A 22,713-nucleotide genomic window follows, 5' to 3' on the forward strand; every position below is an offset into this window, starting at 1 on the left:
TTTGTTAGCTGGATGCCAAAAGCTCGGACATGCAGCTGTTCCTGGCAGACCAGTGACTTGCAGCCCTGCCACAGCTGAGAGAATGAAATAAGTTTTTCATCTGATGAAAAATTCTTTCCTCACTGCTAAGATCCAGATCATCTCCCTTTGCTCGGGACCTATATTGTAAAGTAGTGTTTATCTGGTTCCATACGTACTACAAATTAATCACGATTTATTGTAAAATTGGGTCAGCTTCTTAATACATCTGAGGTCTAGACTGTGATGGGTGCCAGTGAAATCATTGGTGATTTGGCAAGTGATTTCATTGAGAGCAAAACCAAATGGTTTTTTGATGTCTCATGCCATATTGTGTGGTCTCTGTTTTTTATTGTGGATTTTGCAGACCACAGTAAAAATTGAACAAAGGTGTGCATTTACTACTTACTGTGCATAAAAGAGAAGGGAAGAAGAGAAGTAGTGATCACCACTAATAAAAAACCTGAGCATAAATACATGGTGACACCTTTTTAAAGGGTTTTCACAGACCATGTTGAAAATGTTATGCTTGCTAGCAGAGCAAAGTAATGGAGGCACACTCTACAGATGGAGCTTCTAATCAGATTAGCAATAGAGCAGTTTGAAAAGTGCTTTGGAATAAAAGGCATTATATAAATGCAAGCCATTATCACTATGGGGTATATTTTTCTCCTGATGTGTGTGCATAATTCCCTCTAGAGTTAATGGGAGATGCATGTATGCACTGAAGGGAGACTATACCTGGCAGCGTGCTTCTTTTCTGCTAAAATAACTAGGAAGATAAAATTTGTTAGAGGGCAGAAAATGGTAGATTAGCTGAATAAGGTATTCACTGAATACCAGTCAAACTGGTCTACTGAAAACTTTGCCACTGCCTTTCAAAAGCTGAGCATTGTGTCACAAGGAGGTAACGCGGTGGTGGCGGTTAAAGTGATCCAACCAGTAGAAGAAATGATGTGACTGGTGTATGGCGTGCCCACTTGTAGCTCAGGGCCCTGGTAGCTATTGATTGATCTGCTTAAGTTTTAAAATGCCCCTGATTAAATGTGTTTTGTAATACACATTGTCTGTAAGGATGAAGTAAATGTTATGCAAACCAAAAACGTGCTATCCTACGAATCCTGAATCTTCCTTCTAATATTTACACAAAACCCAGGGAACAAAGGTAACCATCACCTTCCAGGTCTTTGATGTGTTTTGGAGTCTTGCATTACCTGAATGATCTCAAGTTGTTACTAGCTAGTCAGGAAATGGGATGATCTAAACCAGCCTCAAAGTTTAAAAAAACAGCCAGTCCTTAGCAGAAGATATTTTGTGGGGAAACTTACAACATCTACCTAAATGCCAGATATTCACTTCATTTATATATACATGTATATTTTTTTACATGACTGGAAGCAACAACAGACTCAGTCCCCCCATGGTCATTTTTTCAGTGTAAATCTGTCCTCATGCATTAGGTTTTGAGTCGGGCTGTAGCTCAGACAGCTGAGTTACCAGCTCTGTCTGTACCTTCTCACCTCAGCAGCCATCTCCTTGTCATGAGCCTTATTAGAAATACACTCTACAGCAGGATTCTGCGACACAAAATCCTTCTCTGAGTCAGCACCTATGGCCAGTACAAGGCCTGCAACAGCTGCAGTAATACCTCAGTGAGCCATTTTAACCTCTGAGAATAGCTGCACAACTGCCACGTGCTTGTACACCACGCTAACTCTAAATAGAACATATTCCTTCTCTAAATCCTTTTAGGAAAATGACTGGATTGTACTGAAACCGAAAAGTATGTTGTCAAGAGCTCTGGGCAGATTTAATGCAAGTGGGTGGTGGGCTGAGAAACTGAACAGCTATAAGGTAAAAATGCAGATTTACAATGACATCTGAAGTAACACACATTTGTTTTTACTCATTAAGTGTTCCTCTGGCTAACTCGTTAGAGACCCCACTTCATCTACTATCCATTTTTGTCAATGTAGAACTTGGGGGAAAAAAAAGAACTTAAGAAAAAAAGTCATGTATACAGATCCACCAACATGTGTTTACCATATACCACGCATGATTGCAACCACTAACAACAAGGTAAGTGGGGGAAAGTATTCCTCCGCTGGAGTCAGTGCAGTCACACTAGACTAAATATGGTATTTTAAAAAAAATCTGAATCAGGTCCATTGTTTACAGAATAACTTATTAGTATCTGTATGCTAGGGTTTTGTCAGGTGTTTCATTATAAATCCTCATTTTGGAAAGTTTAAAACTCCAGGGTAGCATTGTTTTAAATTACAGGAGCATAGATTTTACATAACTATAATGCTTTTTTTTTTTAATCCTATACCTCAACAATATCTTTATTCACTCAAATGAAGTTTGGCATGCAAGCAACCCATAATGAAAAACAATTGCTTTTTTTTTTTTTTTTTTTTTGAGAAATAAATATATATTTAATACAGAACAGTTATTTCATTTTTAAACTGTTTACATATGCTTGGCAAACTGAGCCGCCAGCATACTTACAAAAGCTGCCTTAGCAAGGAGCATGCCTAGTACCTGACTCTAGCCTATCTAAACAACAGTACGGATAATCACAGGACAGACTGGGTCCCTCCTCTGAATTTTAGCCCATGAAAACCCAATCTGCTCTTTTCAGAAGCCACAGAGAAACATTTGCATTTGAGACTGACTATGCAGAAGCTGCCTTGGCTGAGCCGCGTGGAGGTTCCATTGTGAGTCACCCACCAGAGCTGCCACCTGCAGACCTCCACGGCCCCATTCCCAGCTTGGCTGCAGACACACAGCCACGTGCAAGATGCATGCTCGGCTTGGGCGAGACTGAGCACTGCATGGTAGGCTGCTCACTTGGGGAGGATAATGTGTGGCTACCAGCTGTCAAATCCCAAATTGCTCCCAGCCAGATTTGGTTTGGAGATTAATATTTAGGTGCCAGATAATTATGTTTAAACTTGTAGGGCTCCCTTTCGCCAGCCATTGGACTCCAGCGATACCTGTAACTTTGTCGTGATTTTATCTGGCTTTGCTATTCTTGTCTGTTCAACATTCCTTGAACATTTATTTGGTGAGTGCTTTACTCAAATACCTGTAATAGTAAGAGGTTCCTTATGAATTTTTGTCTGATATCCCAAAACTCAACTTCTGGTTTAAAATAAACAAGTGAGTAGCTGCAATGCTTTTCTCTGGCTTTGCAGGTAATAGCACAGGATTGTTCCTAGATGCTATCCTTCCAAGCCTCAGGATCCTGGCCACATAGCCTGTTTCCATGCATCGCATGCATTTCAGCATGCCAAAAATGTCCAGAGAGAAGCTGGCACATAAAACTTCAAGGGAAACTCTGCCCATCATGCAACCTTCCCTCTTTCATTAATCCCAACCAAATTATTCCTCACCACTTTCAGCTTTATCTTGGATAAGAAACTGTTTTCCTAGAAGGTTGTGTGTGGAGGCCTATGTGATGTACTGCAGTAACCACTGGCTTGGGTTGCTTTGTAAAGTTATTGCCTGATCAAATTAGTTTAAATACAAAAAAAAAGTTCAAATCAGTTGTTGACTTCAGGGAACTGACAGATGCAAGTACATTTTCTGAGTAACTGTTTGTTACACAGTAATGGTTTAACTTTAGAAATAAAACTTTCAGACCCAGGCTCAGCCCTGTTAGCAATACAGATTTTGTCTAACATACATAATGAAACCAGCAAATTAGGTCCCATGGCCATAAACCTCACAGAGGGAAAGCAAACAGAGCATGAATCAAAAAGCTTTAGAAGGCAGTAAACTATTGGTAACATATTTGATACTTTGATTTTTTTTGCCTTAATTTATAAGTTTGGCTGTTAAGATCTGCGTCCGTCTGGAAGAAAAAGCCGAATTCAAAACAAAATATGGAAGTGTAAGACTCCTAATTTAAAATAAAAGGTCCAGGTCAATAGAAGCTGTGACAGAAACACAGTCATCAAAAGTTAGGTCAAATCTTGTTAGAACTCTTTGCCACTTTATCCTTCACTTGTGCAATTCATCAGGGCAGTCCAGCACGTACAACACTGACACCTCCCATGCTGTGTTTGGCCCCTTGCAATTTTGAAGCCTTCACTTCTAATTTCTTGACCCTGTCTGGTTTATACCTTAGCCTTTATTTTACTCAGCTGCAGGTTTTCATACTTGCTTTGGTTAAAAAAATAATAGTAATAAAATAAAAAAATGAAATCTTTACAAATCTAGGTTTTAAAGTCCCCTGAATAGCAGTTATTGACCTGATCATAGAGGTATAAGCTTTAAACACACACATTGACCTAATTAAGTTAAAACCTATTTAGGGAGTTTTAAAATATATTTTATTGCATCACGGCCTATAAGGACCTCATCGCATCCATTCATGTTTAGTTTGTTAAATACATGTTTATGCATTTTTAAGCAGCCATTGTATGACTCCATTGCAATAAACCTCTGACAAATTTGGCTCATGGAGTTTCTGATCTAATAGATCACTGGAGCTGAGTATTCTGCATGCTTAATAACCTTTTATTCCGTGGATTTAAATCACCATGAAGCTTAATGCAGTAAATAACAACAAGAGAAAAAATAAAATAAAATAATTAAAATTGTACAGATGTCATTGAGCTTGTATTTCAGCCTTGAGTTATTGAGTGCTTTCAGAAAGCAACTACTAAAAGTATCCAAGTGCCCATAATAGACTGAGCTCCTGCAAATGCTTTTTATTTATAGGTGAACAAAACAGATTGCACAGCCAGTTCATTACAGTTTGGGTGGGGAGAAAGAGGGAACAGTGCCTTTTCAACTTAAAAACAACCAAAAGGCTTTTGTTTTTTTGACAATTTGTAAAAAATATTTGCTCTTAGGCTGAAACCTTACATGCCAAGTTTCAGCTTGGAACTCATTTTTACGACTGAATTATAAAGCCCCTGAAAACAGAGGTTTCAAGCAAGAATGCTGACACAGCCTTAAGTACAGTGGCAAGAAAGGAGAAAAAGGAGTGCTGTAATGCATATGACTTGTTTTTTCTCATTATTGCTTTAAAAGAAGCAGCTTGTTGCCTACCCTTAGGCATCAGACAATGTTTAAAGCATGTCTCATCATACAGTCTTGCTACCAGGTGTGTGGAAAAGGCCTCATACAGACCCTCTTCTGAAATGAAACCGGTAACTCACTCAGGTAGAGGACACTGAATTTTTTCCTGATTTTTAATGGGATTTTTTAATCTGAGACATACAGGCTCACGTGGCTTGGAGGAAATAGGAAAGCACATAGCTTATGTCTTAGCTGTTCTTTAAATCTTATTTTAGGCTAAGGTCTGCCAGTAAAACTGGAAAAAAGTAATGATGAGCTGCTTGTGCAGATTTAAAGTACGATGCAAATTACTAGAAGATGATGTGTAAGAATCCATATTATTTTTGGCTATATTTACATCCTGACTTTTTAAGGTGGCTTATTAAGTGGTTTACAGTGCAAACAGTTCACATCGTGCATTGCTTTGAGCGCAAGGCATCCCATGTTCTTTCATTAAGAAAAACACCTGATAAAGAAGAGCTTTTCAGAGAGCTGAACTGACCAAGGTACAAGCAGTTCAAACCTGAAAATACTTGCTAACTTTTTCAAAACTTTGCTAAAAGTTAACCTGTTAGGCGAAGCAAATTAAATGAACATAGAGACTATATGATGGCTACCTTCTTGTTGAACACATCATTTAAATATATAATATACTGAGGCTTTACAATGCATAATGTTGTTTTTGTGTTGAAAGTATGTTACATAACTGGAGAAATCCCTGTGAGGGTGCAGAGGCCAATTTAAATTATGAGTTTTTTATAGCATTGGCAGCCATACTAAACAACAACTCAGAAAATGTGAAATGTTAAAGGGAAGGGAGGGACAGGGCTCCACTGTTTTCAGTGCTGCTCAGGCTTGGGCTTTATTTCCACCTTAAAATCTTTACCTGGCCATGATCTGTTGTTCCATTACTGGAGGGCAAAAATGGGAGGAATTGTCTGGGCTAAATTGCAATTAGGCAGCCCTGAGAGAGGCTGGCACCAGTTAACTTGGGATATTGGAGTGAAAAGGCCCGTAATCAGCCTTCGGTCATGTAGAACAATGCATAAAATTAAATTGACATTAATGAATAATTGTGTAATGAAAATGGAAGAGGAGAGTTAATTGCATGTTACAGTGAGTGTAATGCCTAGATAACCTTGCATTTAATGCTATTCTTAGCCCTGCTGCCAAGACTTCTACAGAGCCTCTCTCTGCAGGAAGTCATTAAAGCTGTGAGTAGATAATGCAGGCTCAGTGAAACCTAAGTGGCAACAATATAACAAGAGTTTCTTTCAGACTTTAGTGTTTTCAGAAAAAAGGGCATGTTGAGGTAATTTGTACACATCGGAATGAAAACAGGAAACTCGGAGCAATCTATTTGTAGTTTGTCCAGTTCCCCAGAATTCGCAACTATTGTTGAAACCAAAGTCAATTCATATAATCAAAGACGAGACTAACCATCAGTGCTTGCAACACGGTAAGCATCCAGCTGTCTGCAGCTAAAACTTTGTTTTGTTAATCACCTAGTACAGCAAAGGAGACGAAACACTTGACCTTAGACATAAGGCGGCGGTGGGAGACATCTTCAGCACTATCCTATTGACACAGCTGGTTTGAGCTGATAAATAAGACTCCAGAAAACTATGATTAAAAACTTGCTCCATTTTCTCTATCTTTGAAGATCAAAAAGAGCGTCTGTTTATATGCATGCATATTTCCCCAAACTTTTAAACTGGGACTCTCCATAAAACAAACTTCCTTCACCATGTTTCTCTTTATAGGATTTTTAAAAATAAGATTTCAGAGTAAAGGTTTTGTTTATTTGTTTTCAACCTTTTTAATGTCCTGGGAGAGTTTACTCCCCAAAGAGATACTTGTTTTTGCCTTAGGGACATTGGTTGCCATCATGATGCTGTATTGATTACAGCGGGATTGTCCTTCAACAGTATGACCCTACTTCTAATGGAGACCTGGCAGTCAGGAAGTTAAAAGGACGAAAGGAAAGCTTGCCTCTTGAAAAACAACCAAGGCCAGAACAAACAATTAAAAATCCTGAAAGGCAAACATTTTCAAAGTATATAATTTTGTAGTCGTTTAAAATGCATTTGCATTATTAAAAACAAGTCAATGATTTGGTCTTTTGTTTCTTGGTGCAATGATGTGTCTTCAAAAGACGTTTAGATGTAGAGCTTAGGGATATGGTTTAGTGGGGACTGCTAGCATTAGGTCAGAGGTTGGACTCGATGATCTTGAGGTCTCTTCCAACCTAGAAATTCTGTGATTCTGTGATTCTACCTTTGTGTTACAGTTCTTTTTGTAGAGACAAGCGTGAGTACTTAGTTCAGAAAAAGATGTCTTTGTTTGGAAAAATCATTATATTTGGAAGGCTATTCTGTTTGTGAATGCTTCACAAACTCATCGACTTTGGCTGTGTGTATTCTGTAGGTAGTTCACGTGTTACAAAGTGATAAAGAGAAGCATCCTGTTAAATTTTGAGTCTTGACTGAGACTTGACTAACTCATCAGTTAAAGGAAATAGGTGAACATTTTGATTCAGTCTCTGTAGATATGCTGTTGACCTGCAGTTATCCACTCATACTGCCTCCAAGGAAAACAAGGAGCAGAGTGCTCCTTGCTCTGATGATCCTGCCTCTTGGGAAAGCTCAGAGCTTAGCGTCTTCACTCCTGCAGTTCTCTACTTGTATTCTTTGGAAATGGCCTGGGGTGTTCACATTAGTGCCCAGGGCTGTGTAAGCCCATCACCAGCTGGGATCCTGCCTGCGCGGAAGTGAACGTGAGACGTGACAGAAACTGCAGTGAGGAATGTCATGGGCTGGTGGCTGCATCTGAACCATGGCTGGAGACAGCCTCTTACAAAAGCTGACCTCACCAGCAGTGCTGTAGTCTTCACCCCTTCTAGTCAATTAGTTTCTTAGAAGCCTGTGGCTAGGAAACAGGATGAGCCACAAAGGCTTTTGCAAACTGTAAATTGTTAACAAATTTCAGGTGGTGATGTGAGTTGTCTGTGAAACAGAAAGGCAGCAACACATTTGGGAGTGAAATGTTTTCTTCTGGCACATAACTGTCTGTGGACCTCACCATAACAAGGTGACATAGCTGAAGACTGTAAGGGGTTTCACAAAGGATTTAGGCATGGCTACAGGGCAGGGACAACACACACATGTGAAACCTTTGACATGACTGGAAGTTAATGGGAGGCTCCTCTTTCAGAAGGCCCTTCCACAGCTGCCTGTTCTGGGCTTTTCAAAGCCTCTCTGGGGTCACCTGCACTGAGCAGTGCCAGAGGGGCTGGTGGGCTGATTGCAACACGGCCACCCCTTTGTTCTGCTCAATGAGCACACTCTGTCCCTTCACACACCTCAGCAATGCAAACCTATTGCTGCACAGTGTGGATGGCACTATCAGAAAATGTCCATCAGTGAGGCAGACCGGGCGATGTGAACTTGACATTACTTTCTCAGCCATTTGTATTGGTGCAGGTGAATTTTCAGCTTCTTTGTGAGGTGGAGGTAACGCTGCACAGCTTCTTCCTGTCCCACACAGGCAGCGCACATGGCAGGTGTGCTCTCCTCTCTCTGGTTAGAGCCCCTCCTGCTCGCTTCCTCGTGGCACCTCTCCTGTTTTGTGCAGTTTCCTACAGATCCAGGAGGGGTGATAGTAACAGCTAAAGAACAAAACCTCTGATTATGCTCTGCTAAACTGTTGTGCATGACAGCAAAGATATTTTGCCCAGTGTGCTTAATGGTTTGTACATTTATGCTTCATATGTTGCTTTTAAGTTGTTACTCTTTGTTCTCAGTGTCATGAAAGTTAGCTTCACATAAAATATAACCCAAGTTTTTGAATTGAAATGTCTAAATGCGGACATGGATATAAGTAACCTGTTATAATGAGAACAACTTTGAAAGCAATCCACTTACAGTTTCATGGGTTCAGTGAACTATTCAGAGTTTGTGGGTATGCTCTGAGTCATGCAACGCCCTGTTGAGTGTATTTGCTATACTGGAGTACAGGGATGCTTGCCATCAAGAATATTTCTGTAACATGAATGGTGTGGTTGAAAATAGCCACCTACTACATAGAGACCTGTAAGTAACAAGGACAAATGCTTGTGGTAAATCAAAGCTTGTGTAAGCACTTATATTTTGCAAAAGAACATGTGCAAAATGTTGCCTAGGTCTGGAGGTTAATGCTTTTGCAAGGGAGTGCAACCGGGGATAGATGCAGACTGGTCAAAAACAGGGAGTGCAGCCCTGTGCCTGCCACTGCGCCAGGTGATGCGGACCCATGTACCAGCCTAACCAATGCTTGGGGGGGCACAAGCCTTTGCCCCTTTTCATTCCCCCACCACACATGTGCTTCTATGGAGGCTGGAAGATCCATTCTCTGAGACTGAAACGACTAAGAATTCAGTTCAGCCAAATCCTATTTTAAGCTTCAGATGGGAGTTGACTCTAAACTATCCCTAGTCATGTATTGATGCTTAGACTGTGAACTCACATATCTTCTTTCATTTTCTGCTTATACTTCACCTGTTGCTTTATGGGATGCATTATATAAATGGTCTTTTTGTTAATTGCTCTGAAACATTTTTCCAGCATGTGTCCCAAGCTCTGTTCTTCATTCATCTTTCCCATGGAATGAACAAGCTAGCAGAACTGTATTAATTTCCTTCCTTAAGCTGGCTAGCATGTGTTTTAAGCTGTTCAAACAACTGAGCACAGAATTGTTACATCAAATTCTTTGAGACTGAAAGAGAATGAAGAAACAGCTAAACTTCAGCCTTCTGCTGCTCATCCCCTTCCATGGTAACTGCTATAAAGAAAATGGAACAATGAAGTCACTTTTAATTCATTGCCCTTTTTATCTCTTTAGGGGAGCATTAATTTTTTATTTTCATTTTCTGCATTGCTCTATCCCACATTCAAGGATTTTGTATAGTTCAGTAAGGTGGAGCTCTTTGCCTTAAAATATGTGGACCTGAGTCCATTTTCACTAATATTTGCTTTGTGCAAGTACCAGTACATTAGCCTCTGTGGATTTTGTTAATCCAGATTTACTTGTGTGAGAGTTGACTCTGACCCAGAACGTGCCTCATGCAGTGCATTTTAAGGATGGGAATGTGTTTTCATGAATTTTAGCTGAAGCAGAAATAGATGTTGAAGCTATAAAGACAATATGTGAATCCTCTAATAAAGCCCATAATTACATTGACTAGAGTTCACTGAAATAACTGAACAACATTCAGCAGGAATCTAACATTTGGCAACTTTCTGGGTGGCATAAATCAGTATATTTAGCAGATGTTTCCAGTGTATTGTCTTCTTTGTATTTTGTATTTGTTTTATGGAATTGATCTGATGACTCACAGACATAGGATTTTGCTGCTTGAAATTAGAAGTTATAATGGTCTTGCTCTAATTCACACATTGTTCAGACCAGTTGACTTGCCTGTTTCCTCCCGCGGTGTTCAAGGCCTGTGGACTTTGCTGAAGGTCAAAACAAAGGAAAAGAGCAATCAAATGCAATTTGGGGAGTCGTATTAGAATAGATTATAAAAGAGGGGGTAGATGAGGAGATGAGTGCTCCGAGGCATTGGAATGGAGTTTTAGGAGCAAAGCAGTTTTTTTTCCATTGACACATTGCTCTCAGGAGTGTAAGCTCTGCTGAAGAAGACTGACACATTCATTCCTGGGCTCATTACAATGAAGAAAATTAGGAGAAATCCACTTCCTTATATAACTCTGTTTGACAGGCATGTAAAGAGGATCTCTTGATCATGGTCAGTCAGCATCAATATTGGGAAAGGAATTTTGAGGGGAAGCTCTATAGGATGAGCAAGACAAAGTTTAAGGAGATCCAAGTTCAATAAGTTCCATCTCATCAGAAGTTTTAGATTTTTAACAGTCAGGGTAGCCGACCAATGCTACAGTTCAACATTTGTGATGGGTTGCCTATCACTAGAAAGCATTCATTAATCTCAGTGGTTATTCTAAAAGATCTGTGCTAATTCTGGTAAAGAAGGTCTCAAGAGGTGACCATGGAGCCCACTGCACACACTGCTGACAGCACCAGTAATACTGCTTGAAATGCTAACAGCTATGGGTGAATAGATGCTGAAGGTGAAGAAGTATCCCCTGTCCCAGTTCTGCCACTGATTCCACTGGAAAAATGAGCGGGTTCATCATAGAAGGAATCTTTTATATTCCTGTAAGGAATATTTGCTGTCCTAGTAAGTCATACTGTACCTAGACGTTGGCAGTAATTTTTATTACTTGTTCTCTACTTTGGTTGAATAATCCTTTCTACTTTGCATGGACATACGTTTGGTGAAAAATGTAAGAAATAAAGTAACTTCTATCTGATGCCAAAAGAAAACTGAAGGAAAACAATTGTTAATCTGCTATTTTATTACAGTATTTATCTAATATCATAGAGTTGGAAGGAAATATAGCTTTTGTTTCGTTTTTTCATAGCTTTTATGCAAACATGTTGATTTCCCAGAACTGACTAATCAATTAAATTAAGTTTCCTGATCTTACTCATTTTTAATAGCTCTATTATTCACTGTATCAAAAAATCAAGAGGATGATAAGATAATCATTTTCTCTTGAAACTGTGCAGGTTTCTGAATTAATTTAAAAGCTACTGAATCAAGAGACACATTGTTGAAGGGCTGAAGCTGAATATTATTCGAGCTTGCTAAATCCAGTTCAATGGGACAAATGAATTAAAGCTATACCTGGAGCCAGAGCCACATACAACTTAGACATAAGTGATTGGCCTCTCTTAGCTTAAATACTGAGCATAGTTTCCTACACTGGAATCAAGATTCTTGCTAGATTAATAAACAATAGAAATAAATAAAGAGGTAATATAGCTAAACAGTTGATTTGGTTAAGACTGCAAACCTTTCCATTAGGTAATTTTTTAGCAACGTGAGAGTTAATAAACACTGTTGAAACAATGCTCACAACGACACTTCCTTGTTTCTGCAGAAATCTGTATGTGCTTTAATCAATTTTTAAGTCCTTTGCATATCTTTTATGTGATATTTAAATCCATTTTAAAAATGTTAAGTATAGTACGTTGAAACAGTAGTCTCCTTTGAGACCAGATGTTTTTTCATTTAAACTTGTTAAAGCAAAACTTTGATATGTTTTCTCGTAGCTTATTAGTGTAAGGGATACTTTATACATTGAATAAGGATGGCTTTAGGCTCTGCGTGCATGATGATATAATCTTTGTTCAATAACAGGAAAGGTCATCTTTTCTGCTGTTGTACAGCTCCTACAAACTTATGCCAGTGATCTACTAGAGATTTTAATTGCATTCTTACAGGTAGCCAGACGTTATTATCTCCGAATCTGTAGCAATTATGTAGGATGCCATAGCAGCAGAAATTTAAGAATTCTTGTCATTCTCTGCCCGGCTTGGTCAAACCAAGTGATGAGGGTGGTAATGCTTCATACTGAGAAAATGCCTGTGACTGGGTTGAGTGGGCACATGCTGTCTCAGATTTAACCCCTATGGCATGCTGATACTCTTCTATCTTCTGTACCTCTTAAGATCATGAGGAAGATTGCTTCCAGATCTGAATACACCCTAGGCCTGGCCAAATCTGTGTGCATGCTTATGAGGTGGGAAACTAAAGAAGTTCTTCTCAGACTTTCCTTTTTCTGTGAAGAAGTGATGATGAGATTCTTCAGAGTCAGCATCACTCCGCTCCTTGTTGCAATGGGCAATCTGTTCTCTGTCCCTGAAGGCCAGGAAGATTTTTCACATGGTTTAGATTGACTGAACTGAACATGGCTTGCCTATTTTTGTAGAGATTGGGAAATGTAGTGAAATTTGTGTGAAGTACTAATGCCAACAGAGGAAGGATTTTATTTTTTTTTGTTCAGCACTTTTCTCTATCTACTGTTGGTGGCTTGATTGGTAGCTACAAATCGGTAGTTATTTTTGCCTAGACAGTGATTGAGAAGATCAAAGGCAACTGCCATAGAAAGGGCATCTCTGGCACTTGCTCATATGTGGCAGTGCAATAGCTCAGGTTTTGCCAAGGCCTCCACTCACCCACAGCCTCTGAACATTACTAACCGTGCTAGAAAAAAGCCCAGCTTCTATTTTAAAACCCCTTTTTTTCTCTGTTCTCACTTTTTTCTTATTTCTCTTTCTGTAACACATACATCATAAGTCATAGGTCAAAAGATTCTCTAAAATATTTATTTAGGTGGTTGAAAAGACAAATGCTTGGTGGAATTTTCAAAGCCACTGAAGCTAAGTGCTTAAACCCCACTGATTGAAACAGAAGTCAGGATCACAACTTCTTTAGGTACTTTGGAAAAACATATCCAGCACAGTTTAACACATTTGAAAGCCTGGCCGTCAGGCCCATGTTTCCTGGAAACCAAGTACCAAAAAATGTCCAATCAGACGAACTTTTCCTCTAACCCAACTTAATGAGTCCTACTTTTATAACATCCTAACATTAATATTGACACACCATCACCCTCACTCCATTTTTCTCTGCAAAGTAACCTGAAGTAGGTTGTTTCAGCTCATGCTCCGTGTTTGACTAACACATTTGGGATCTGCCAGAGACAGAGAAGTGTATTTCAGTTAAGAAGGCCTTGCAGAGAAAGACTTCCCTTTCAGTATGTCTGTGTCTAAACAAGGATGTTTTGTATGAAGCTTCTTTGATCTGAGTCAAATGTGAACTTGGAATTACAAGGTCCTAAGCAACCAGCACCTCCAAAGGTTTAGAGCATTGTTATGTGAGGCCAATAGCTTAAGTTTCATGAATACATTCTTCTATCCTTCCTACTTGTAAAATTGGGGAAATGAGATAAATCAAAGGAGACTTCATTCTATTCAAACATCTTATTATTAGTGTTTTCTTTCTCAAATGAAGCAAAAAGAAGCTCAGATGGCCATACCCTTATTTTTCAGCTTGTTCATATTCCTTTTACAAAATTTTATTACTCAGAAGGGAATTAAACAATTACAAGTTTGCAAAATCATTACTTTTTATTTAATTATTTTGTTTCTTGTGCATTGCATCTTGCAGGCAAATGAAACAGATCTTTAGCTGACAGTTGGTAGGATGACATAGGGATGGTGATAGTATAATGAGAAAGGAACTGCTGATTCAGCTAGGTGGGGAAAGACAGGATTGCACCATTAAAAACAAAAACAAAAAGAAAAACAATGACAAAAAAAAAACAACACACTCCAGAAGACATCTTCCAACATTCTTGGAAAATTCTTGAGAGTGTGAGCTGTTGTCATCCAACCTATAGACAGAGAAATTCCTCAACTTGATTAAAACAATTGTTTACAAATATTGTTGTGACCTGTAGTCCTAAAAAATGGCATGTAAAGTAGAACATCCCAGCAGAACAGTACTCTTGGGAAATCAACAACTGTAAACTGAAGAAGTTGCCTTTTAGCCAGAGCTGAAAAGAATGCACTTTGTCTTATGATGACTCCAGGATAGATATGAAGTCTTTTCTCATAACTTTTTTTCTCCAATTAAAAGTCCTTTCCATGTCCATGGCTCATTTCCACATTTCTGTTTGGTGTTTTCAGAAGCAGCATGTAGCCCTCACCCTGACACAAACTGCAGCATTTGTTTCTCTCCACATTCAGAACCTTCTTGAAGATGATCTTGTCCCAAATGACACTTCAGACTGGAAATCTGTCAACAAAAGAGTCAAAACTGTCAGTGGAGAGCTGGGCTAAAGCTACACAGAAGCCTAAGAGAGAGGAGTGGATTAGCCATGTTTTCTTTGGAGTCATCTGGAAACCCTGATCAGGTGTTGGAAGTGAATTGTTAGGGAGAAAGCTCTCGAGAAGATTCCCCAAGAGGAGATGTTAGAAATTTTAAAGCTTTACTTTCGCTCATTAAGTATCTTTTATCTGAGCTTAGCTGAGAACATTAATAGCGTGCTTATGAGGAGTACTGGCAGAACCATATATTACTTATACAGGGTGTATCTGTTTCCTGTCACATTTGTAGCTCATAAATACTTAAATCTATTGATATACCCCACAGAATATAGCTAGGGATTAATACAAGGACTATACAACTGCCATGGTGCCCAATAGAATCTATAAAAACTTTATTTTAAGGAACATGTGTATCTTGTTGTCTTCATATAAATTACAAATGCTTCCTGCTTTTTTTTTTTCCTCCATCTCTGCTGTGCTTTAGCTGTGTCAATATTGAAATGTTTGCTCTACATAGAGATTATTATTCCGGTTAGGAATTTTTATGAGACCGGGGCCCAGGCCTGACCTTCTTACATGAATTCTGGCACTACCTTGCCGTGAAGGCTTCCTAATTGCTGATTACAACTCATTATTACAAGAATACACTTATAACCAGGGAATTGAACCAGTATGTTTGAATCTGTTCTGGGTCAGATCCAGCTGTGATTGAAGCTGTTTTAGTTGAGATCTGATTCCAAGCCAATAACAGTTTATTGTTCAGTTCACAGACCCTCAGCACCAGCCTTCAACAAGGGTAAGTGATAACCCCCGTCTCCTTGCCATCTGTGGGCATCACTTTCATTTTGGGACCTGTACTGGAACTATTCTAATACTTTAAATTTGGTGTAGGGTACCATGCTGCTGGTGAGAAAGAAGTGACACCAGCAATACAGGTGGGGCCAGCACTAGCCAGAGGAGGGGGAGATATGGAAGGGCTAGCTTGTTGGCAGGTCAAGTCTGCTTTCCCTCCCTTGTAAAAACCCAACTGCATATAGGTAACGCAGTAGCACACAAACCCATTACCTGAACGTGTATACACCTCTGCCATTAGGTAGAGTAGTGGCATTGCTGGAGGACGTGTGTCTGCGTGGTGTGCAATGCCTGGCTTATCCTTATGGCATTTCAACTTGTCTTAGTGAATAACTTTTGCCTCACTGATGATGTTGGTTTTCAAATGGGCATTCATATGCTTTTCACATGGGCATTGTCCTAATACTGGGACTAATACAAACAGTTCATGGCTCTGATTTCTCTTTGATGTTTAAAAAAACAAGGCTGTAGAAAAGATCTTGGGAAATACATGCCACTGTTTCTGACTTTTGTCCCTAGTAAAATGGGCAGGTCTGTCTCAGAGAGGAAGGTCACTGAGCACAGTTTTAAACATGATGTGTTGGGAAGGAGTCATCACGGCTTCTGCAGAGGGAAATCCTGCCACACTGGCCCACTCTGCACTGATTTTGGAAGAAGTTTCTTTTACAGTCTGAAATCTGATGAAAGGGTAGTAATCAAATGGTAAGGCATAACCAGGGCTTTTCATTATAGGGAAGAGTTGGCAGCGTCCTCTCCCAGGGGCTGTTGCTGGGATAGGTTCTGTTCGACATTGTCATTAGTGACCTGGAAAAGGGAGCAAGTTACATCTCCAAGTTTGCCATTCATACTGTTCTCTCTTGGGTTGCCAGATGTTGTGCCAATGGTGACTACATCCAGAACAACATCACAAAACATTGTTGAAAAAAAAAGAATTCACTCAGAAAATCTCCATAATGTGTTTTTGAGCTACTGCTTAACCAGGGTTCTGAATATGGATGATAGTTAGACCACTGGTATCTTCTTACTAAAGTCAGAGATGCCATATTATCTTTCCTGGTACTTCTGTTGGAGCATGCTCTCATTTATGCTGTGAGAGCATAGATACTGACAGAAATAAGATTTTTTTAAATTTTCTGTAAGGAGATGATGTTCAGCTGTTAAACACAGCTTACTGTAGAGGCTGTTAGGGAAATCCCCTGCTTTCCCACATAAATATACTATCTCTTCTTCACAGCCTCCACAAACCAAACACAGGTTGTCTTCTAGCTAATGAAATCTTACTTGAGGTTGAATCATAGAATCATAGAATATCCCAACTTGGAAGGGACCATTAAGGATCATTAAGTCCAAGTCCAGGTCGCCAGCAGCAGAAAGATTCTTGACATTTCACTATTTTTTTATTATATGTAATAATGTTCTTTTACACTGAGATTTTTGAGTGCTCCTCATGGAGTGCTGTTGGAGGCCTGCCCATGGAATGGTTTGGTAGTATCAGCTATTTGATGAATGTGCACCTTCTCCACTTAGAAGTAATCTAATTACTTCTCTCTGAGAGGTTCATTGTGGGCCAAAAATGAGCAAATATCATCTATTTTGGTTGCTTCCATGGGGGCAGTAGGAAAGCAAGGAATGACGCACATCATCTTCCCTGGCAGACTTTTAAACTATACTGAGAGGTCTGGAATGGGCAGCAAGCTGTAAGCCGTTATCATGAACTGGACAAGTGTCCTTCATGGCTGGTCAGGCATCAGCTGGAAGGTTTTGAATTCCTTATTAACCATTGCTACTAGTAAATGCTTCTTCCAAGGAAGGCAGAATGCTTACCACCTGTGCTCCTGGTGGCATCATTAATTGGTACACGAGTAACTGTGTCTTCCATGTCCTTATGCAGTCTTTTTCATATTTTGCCATTGGTATTGACATTCTCTTTAACCCCAAGAGCTTCTGGTCACAATAATAACTCCTTCCACTTTTTGTCCCTTCTGTGCTGAGCTAAGAGATGTCTTGGTGGTGCTCAACTGCCCAGAATAATCCTCCATGCTGCCCCTTCCAAGCTGGGCTCCTGCGTTGTTCTCCACGCCGCGCTGTACAAAAGCCTGAGGTCTGCCAGCGAGGCAGTGCGGGCCAGTTTGAATGCATTCCACTTGCACAGCTCTGGCTTCGTCTCTGGGGCTGGATGTGATTCAAGCTCTTGGATTTAAATAGAAAGTCATGCCTATTTTGGGGCCTATTTACTCAACTTAGCAATAGGCCATGTATCCAGACCCTGTCCTACTGTTGGTGTAGGTGCTTTCCTTGATACTTCTTAAGGTGCATATTTGGCAGTTAAAATTAATATTTGACAGGTTTCATTTCTATGATAGGTTTCATGGGTTGTGACACTGGCAGCTGCTGCTGCTATAGGTACATTAAGGAGCAGGTAAAAAAAGATGTCACAAGTCACCCAGTGTTACCTGGGTCTTATGCCATACAGGGTAGTTCTACTGCAGGAACTGATACCAAATACATCTTTCCAAGTGCAATTTATGCAGGTTTTGTTGCAGAATGTGTTAGAAACAGTCACTGAAAACATTTCATTTAGCCTATATCTCTCTAAAAGCAGAAATGTTGTGGAGTGAAAGGGACAGTTGCAGTAAGTTTCTCCAAGTGGTCCAGTTGGCTGGGAACCAGAGGACAGCACCATTCCTTGCTGCTTGACTGCCCTGCGCTGTGACCTGGACCATGTGGCTTCACTTCTCTGTGTATAGCTTCTCCATCTGTAAATGAGAGCACCGCAGAGCAATTAAAACCTGTGAGTGAAGGGGCTCATGTAGGAGTTGCATGTTTTATGGTATGTTTAAGGTAATACAGGCAATTGTACTGTAAGCCAACCTGTGTATGTAGAAATGATCTCTCTGTCATTCACACCTACTTCACCTCTCAAAAAGGTATCAAATATTCTATTAACATCGTTTTAATGATCATGTACACAGGCAAAGATCTGTGTTGCATAATTCTTTCTTTGTCAGAATATAGGTCATCTAGCCAATGGAATCACTAAGACTATAGAAAAAAGAACAATTTTATCCTCTCAGGGATTTTTTCTTTTCTTAAAAAAAACAGCTGGGCTGTTGGGAAGATCTCAATGTCTGTAATTCTATCCAATAGCCAGAAGCTGGTCTGCAGAAAGATATTGCTTTTTGCATACCTCTTACACCTAACACCACTCAGTCTGCCTTAATCATCTCCTCAAGCTAAAAGATTTAAAGACAGTCTCGTCTTAAGAAGAATATATGTCAGAATGCTGCAGCTTACTTGTCTGCCTTGGCGGTGGGTTGGAAGGTCTGAGTTCCAGCTGACGCCAGAGACACCTGTGTGTTACTGCTTTCCCCCACCAAAAGAAAGGAATTGCAGCTTTTGATACCTCTTGTCCTTGATGCTGGTGCTGGGCACAGTGGTCTGTCACTAACAACCAAAAAGAAAGTTTTCATGCTTCGTTTTCTAAAACATTTATTTGTGGGGGTAGGTTTCCTGCGTGTTAAAGGAAATTAGATCATGGCTCAAGATTTCTTTTTTAATGTTTACTTTTACCTTAACACCTGTGGGACACAGTGCAAGCTATTTGTGGAGCAGAAAACACAATTCCCAGCCAGCTCCCCGGGACTTTCAATCAAGCCTTCCTATTTGTCAGTGATGGTGAAAAGTTTAATGCTGAATTTTGTTACGGTAGTTTGCAAAAGTGGCTGTCCTCGAGAAAACTTATGTCCTGCATTTTTCAAGTTTTTCAGCTTTATTCTGACAAGTATAAGCATTTTATTTACAGCACTCTCCTAATATATAGCACAATAGTTGCTTTAAGAGTTTTGGGGCTTGTGTGTTAGTCTGTTTAACACAAAGTTCTGGAGACAGGTTATAATAAGTTAAATTATGATGCTTTGGCAGTTATGGGCCATATTGAGTCTTCTTTTACCGCTCTATATAGGCCAGAGAAAATCTCCATTCCTGTAGCCAAAGCCACACAAAATTTGTCCTCTGTCATTCTGTTACAGAGCCAACCCACTGGAGAGGTCAAAGAGAACAAAAGGGTGGTTTATAATTTTGTTTAATTTTAAAATACTTACAAAAATGTCTTAACTTCAGGTACAAGATAGTAAAAAAAAAAAAAAAAAAAAAAAAAGATTCCTACTAATTTCAGTGCAACTCTTGCTAATCTGTACCAGAGGGGCTGCCTACGCAGACAGCTGGGTGGCTTTCCATGGGTTCCTTGTCCTGCAGTTAATCTATTGACAGTTCCTGCGTGGTGGGAGTTTCTGAATGAGGTCTTGCAACTCCCCGCCATTATTTTCAGAGAAAGAAAACACATAAAATCAGATCAGGTTTCATCTTTTTGGGGTGAATATATAGTACCAAATAGCTTCAAAATTTATGATCGCTGTTTTTCACATCCCTTTTGTGTCTGAGTATCTTGGTCTAACCACACCACATTTAAATCAAGACTGAATAAAATGGGGTAATAGAAGGATGTGACAGATGCACTGCTCTGAGAGCCAGGTATTGACCTGCACTGGTTGCTCCACACAACGCAAAGCAAATAAAAGGGTTCGCCATCTCACACCAGTGGCCCATAGACTTCAGGAGCACTTTGGACTTTCTCAGATAGCCTCTGCCCTGGGGAGAAAGCTGACTGCTCTCAGTGAAGTCTCTTGCATGAAAGGAGAAGAAGAAAGGATGATGAAACTGGTGCTACATCTCTACCATGCACATAAGAGTCAAAAAGAGAAGAGCAGCACCAGGAATCCATCCTCTGATACGCACAGGAAAATAACGTATTTTGTAAATGTTCATGATACGCTTTTTCGAGATTTCTTGGTACCTTGCAAGAAGAGGAAAATGAAATTGTAAAATGGAATCATTTTTGAAATGGGACCCCAGAGGATCTGCTTCAGAACAGATCCATTCAGGTACATGGGGGTGTGCCAACTGAGGATGCTGCCCCACACTAAGACCCATATCTGGGCAGCAAATGCTGGTACAATGCACAGGTCATGGACTGTTCCTCCTTTCTTAGCAGAGTTGCATTCTGATGGTCTGCTAGGGAAAGCAATTTCCAGTCCTGTGTGATCTCTGAGCATGCTCTGCCCTCAGAAATAGTGAAAGGTTTATGGAAATTACAGTCGATGCAACCAAACAGTTAGTACATGCACAATAAAGCACCGATTGCAGGTACCAAGGAAAATTAGGCTCTCTATAACTCATGTCACTCTTCGTAAGAGCAGATAATTCCAACTGTTGTCCTTGACCAAAAATGCTGCTGAACGTTTGTCCAGCTGGCTGCTGCCTTAAACCCCAGTGCTGGCTCCATTCCAACAGTGAAGCGATTTCCATAAGCATATCATTTATAAAGTGCTTTGGAATCCTTCAGGATGAAAGATGCTATGTAAATGTCATGCACTGTATTGCATTCAAGACATTAATAACATTTTTTCTGTTACTTCATCTATCAGATAAACTAATTGAGGACAGAGAGCATGTTATGCATTTTTGGGCCAAGGCAGTTTTTTAAAAAGTAAATGCTTTGTTGACAGAGCTGAGCTCTCCTTGATGCTGCTGATCAGGTGCTGAGAGTGTTTCCCCTCCCATTCTTGCATCAGATCAAGATTACTACTCTAGCCTCACATACGAGGTGAGGCAGCCGCTAGCTCCATCCCCCTGGGATCTGTAGTTTAGGGGCAGCTTTGTTCCCCCAGCCTCCATATGGCCCGTACAAGCGCTGCCATCAGCTCCAAGTCTTTGCAGGGGGCACAATCCTGCTTCAAGGGAGGAGCCGTGAGTTCTTCGCATCAAGTCCCGTCCTCCTGCCCCCAGCAGCCTGCATGCATAGCCTGTTGGACTCCTGCAGGGGCCTCTTGCCAGCACTGGACTTCTCCTTTGGGAAACTTGGCCCTGAGGTTGCTGGCAATGTTACTGCAAACCTCCCCAAAGTGAGGAGTTTGGGATTCTGGGGGAAGAAAGTCTTTCCAGCAATACAGCCTTAGTTATGCTAATGCAGACTTCAATGTGTTTCTTATAAGATGTAGAACATTTTATTTTAATATCTTAGCTGCCCCTAGAGCACTAGGAGAGCCACCTTTCTGTTTAGTTGTTGTCGGGTTTTGGCTCAGAAGAAGTGGAAAAGTAAAATCGTGGTCATGGAGTTATCCAGGCAAGAGGAATGGTTTCTGTGCATCTTGTTGTTTGAGGTTTATATGAACTTCAGGAAAAGGTTGACTGGGACTTTAAGTTTGGGGTGGAAGTGGTGGTCAGCCTTACCTCCGCAAGGCAGCCTCCCTCCCACCTGCGGTATTGCTCTGCAGAACATCAAACATTGGAGGGCAATGGTGACCTGTGTTGTTTTAATCTCAGACTAAACGGTTCTTTTGTTTTGTTTTAAAAATGAGCCCTTAACTTCTGCAAGCTCCATTCTTCTACAGAGCTTTGCAGAAACAAAATGCATCAGGAAGGAGGAGGCATAATATGACAAAAGTAGTGGTTTTATTGAAAGAGAGTTTTGTGGTATTTTGCTTTTGAAATGTGTTTAACACAGAGTTTAAGGATTGGCAATTTGTTTAAAGAAATGGGTAAAATATTTAAAACCGCCACTTTATTTAAACTATTGTGCCTCCTTCAGTAAACATTCAGTACATGACTGAACCCTGTATGAACTTGTGCTTGTTGCTGGTTAAAAAGATTCTGAGCTTAAATGAAAAGGGGCTGCTATTGAGAACAGGACAAAAGTTGCATGTGCATTTTTTTTTATTTGCCCACACACAAACTCTTACCCCCCAAAATACTGCGCTCACAGGATCTTTTATTAAAACACCGTTGTTTTTTTTTTTTTTTTCTTTCCTAGGCCTCAAAGTACTAAACTGAAAGCAAGCTGTTAACAGAAATGAGTAATTATTGAAGCTCTAACAGGCAGCTTTCATTGAAGTTGATTACAGCAGCCATATAATCACTTTTACGGATGCTGTAATCACAGTAGCAGGGAATGCTTGACTTGGTTCTTATTGTTTTCAC

General features: G+C 40.1%; 1 protein-coding gene across 2 annotated transcripts in view; it reads left to right on the top strand.

Annotated features, from left to right (window-relative positions):
- The window catches only part of LOC311440453 (uncharacterized protein), a 509,298-nt gene that overhangs the window by 383,388 nt on the left and 103,197 nt on the right, over positions 1-22,713 (top strand). Inside the window, exon 4 of one of the 2 annotated variants that reach the window (XR_014695425.1) lies at positions 2,663-3,657. The exons of the other annotated variant lie outside the window; for it this stretch is intronic. The gene's annotated coding sequence lies outside the window, so the exon portion shown is untranslated. Of the gene's footprint in view, positions 1-2,662; positions 3,658-22,713 lie in introns of those variants that run through there. 2 annotated transcript variants of the gene reach the window in all.

This window comes from Aythya ferina (genome assembly GCF_964211825.1).
Source record: "Aythya ferina genome assembly, chromosome: 8".
Taxonomy (NCBI): Eukaryota; Metazoa; Chordata; class Aves; order Anseriformes; family Anatidae; genus Aythya; species Aythya ferina.